The 3,055-nt window shown below is 44.9% G+C and overlaps 1 pseudogene; it reads left to right on the top strand.

Moving 5' to 3' along the window:
- The first annotated feature begins 270 nt into the window (after nt 1–270).
- Nucleotides 271–2,363, top strand: LOC116139571 (annotated as a pseudogene).
- Nucleotides 2,364–3,055: the final 692 nt, after the last annotated feature.

Below are 3,055 nucleotides of genomic sequence, written 5' to 3'. Positions count from 1 at the left end.
ATCGGTGCGATCCCGAAATGATCCAGGACCGACCTGATGAAAGGATGGAAGGGAATCCTCCCTCCACCCTTGAAGATCTCCTCTGGATCGCGGCGAGGCCAGTGTCTGGGCGCCGCGACGATCTGGTATGGTCGAGGAACACCTCGGCGCGAATATCATACTGCGCCTTTATTCTATCGAACTCCTCGGAAGTAAGAACCGAGTAAACATCTAGGGCTGCGTCCTCGGGGACTTCCCGCGAGGACGAGCTGGCTCCTTCCTCAGGTCTGGATGTGGACGGTTCCATTCCAGTCTGCAACATCGACAGACACGGTCATTAGAGCCTTTGTGTTCGTCCCGAGTAATGACAGGACGCCTAAAAATCTATCACCGACTCGAGCCGCCGTCCACGGCTCGAATCCAAGGACGGCGTCGTGTCTCCGGTGAAATGCCGAGAGACCCAACGCCATTATTCCACCAACAAACAAAAAAAGAAAAGAAAAGAGAAGAATATATATGTAAAAGGAAAAACCTTACTCTCTGAGACGCAAAGCTGGTGCCGAAATTCGTTTCGATTGCCTGAAAAACGCCGATCGGAGGAAAGTTGTTCCTGACGAGCGAAGGTTTTCCACTTGAGGCGAAAGAAATTTCGGTGGGTTCATCAGAAAAGTGAGTTTTTATATGAGGGTTGCGAATCGACGGTTACCACCCCTTGGAACTGAAACGACAGCCCACTCTCTCTCTCCGCATTAAATGCGCCCCACATCGCATTAAATGGCGCGATAATGGTCGACGTTTCGGTTACGCTGCGCCACTAACGCTGTCAAACAGTGCCAACTCAGCACACGAGGCATTTAATGTGCCTGACAAAAGCCTTAACGCGCACAGATCGTCTGACAGCATAAGACCAAGTTCATTGAATCTGTACAGAAGCGTCCATCAGATCCAGGTCGCTAAAGCGCATATTGTCAGGTCGCCCTGGCATAGCGACGCAAAATCGTGCTCGCCAGGGGTTTTGAACCGAGCTCATCCCATTCAGGTCGGAGTGAGTAAACGCCGACGTAACTTAGTTTCCAAGGTCCGACCTTCGAACCTTAAAAACTAGGGGGCTTCTGTTGTGCCCCAGGAAATAAANTATAATTTCTTTACTTTTCTCAGAAATAATTTTTCTTCAATCCCTGTAGGTACTCAACACAAGTAACCTTACCAGATGGTGGGTTCATCGTGTTTGGGGGGCGTGGTGCCTTTAGTTACGAATACATTCCAATAGAAGGACAAACCAATAAGAACCCCACCTTTCTCCCTTTGCTTCAACAAACTTCTGATCAGTTCAATGCTCAAACGCAATTTAACATAGAGAATAATTTATACCCTTTTGTCCACCTCTCCCCCGATGGAAATCTCTTTATTTTCTCCAACAACCGTTCAATCTTGCTTGACCCTAAAACTAAGCAAGTTGTCCGCGAATTCCCAGTTCTCCCTGGTGGCTCCCGTAACTACCCTGCATCGGGAATGTCCGTTCTCCTCCCATTAAGACTTAAACTTGGCACGTTGAAAAAGATCAACGCTGAAGTCTTGGTTTGTGGTGGCGCACCTTAGGATTCATTTTATTACGCAAAGACTCAAAAGAAATTCTTGCCTGCATTACAAGATTGCGGAAGAATACAAATTACAAAGCCTAATTCAGTTTGGAGAATTGAAAAAATGCCATCACCACGTGTGATGGGCGATATGATGATTCTTCCAAATGGAGATGTCATAATGTTTAATGGTGCTAAAACAGGTACTTCCGCATGGAATGATGCGGAGGACCCCAATTTTGCTCCTGTTTTATATATGCCTAAAGGACCAAGGGGCCAAAGGTTTAAGCGTTAGCCCCTTCAACCATTCCAAGAATGTACCATTCATCAACCGTGATGCTACCAGATGGAAAAGTTCTTATAGCAGGCAGCAACACTCATGATGGTTACGATTATAATTCCAAGTACCCCACAGAGCTTAGGGTTGAGAAATTCTCCCCGCCTTACTTAGATCCATCATTGGCTGGACTAAGACAACATATATTGGATGGGTTTTCAGACAAAGAGATGAGTTATGACCAACAGTTCTCGGTGAAAGTTAGTTCAAATGAGCCCAAACTAAATATAGATGAAGTTAAAGTTACGATGTATACACCCGCTTTCACAACACATGGTATCTCCATGAATCAAAGGCTCCTTATCTTAGGTTTGGTTGATGTGGTTAGCAACCTCTCGACACCAATAGTTCACAATATTATAGCTAGAGCACCTAGGTCAGGCGAAATTGCCCCTCTTGGGTATTATCTTCTTTCTGTCATTTCTAAAAGAGTTCCAAACGCTTCCATCTGGGTTCATATCAAATAGATTCTTATACATGCTACTACGTATATATATGTTGTGCCCCAGGAAATAAAAGGCTGACGTGGGAAGAGTCACGTGAAGGGCGACCTGCTCCCGTCAGAACAGCACGCACACGTCAGACCTGCCAGGTGATGTGGAGCCCATACGCGTCCATTCTCCTGCAACAAGTCGTGCGATGTCAGCTTGGAAAAAGGGAAATGGGACATAAAGCCAGATTATATACTGACAATTACACCAAACCACGGATTGAGCAATGATTATACACTTCAGTTCAGTATAAAATAGGGAAGACCCCTTNATCTATCAATATAAAAGAGCTACTGCTCTTTCTCATTGTAACAACAATCGAAGTAATACACACAAATTTGTGTTCTCCCTTTTCTCTCTAAATTGTTTTTCATTCAATTTTGCTTACATTTCACATGGTATCAGAGCCCTAACTCGCGTCAATGGCTAAGGATTCTTCTTCTTCTCATATGCTTAATAGCAATCGAGAAATGTTGCAACATTTCCCAAATCGAACTACGTCAGCTCTCAATTCGAGCTTGCAAGTTATAAACCCTAAGTTGACAAGAAACAATTACCGCTTTTGGAGCTCTCAAGTTTTATCCACCGTTGGCTCTCATGAATTAGAATATCACCTCTTAGGTAGAGCTCGATGCACCTCACCAGTTCTAATTGATGATTCCGAGGTA

This window comes from Pistacia vera, unplaced genomic scaffold, assembly GCF_008641045.1.
Source record: "Pistacia vera cultivar Batoury unplaced genomic scaffold, PisVer_v2 Contig352, whole genome shotgun sequence".
NCBI classification, from domain to species: Eukaryota; Viridiplantae; Streptophyta; class Magnoliopsida; order Sapindales; family Anacardiaceae; genus Pistacia; species Pistacia vera.
This window is presented reverse-complemented; position numbering and strand designations above follow the sequence as displayed.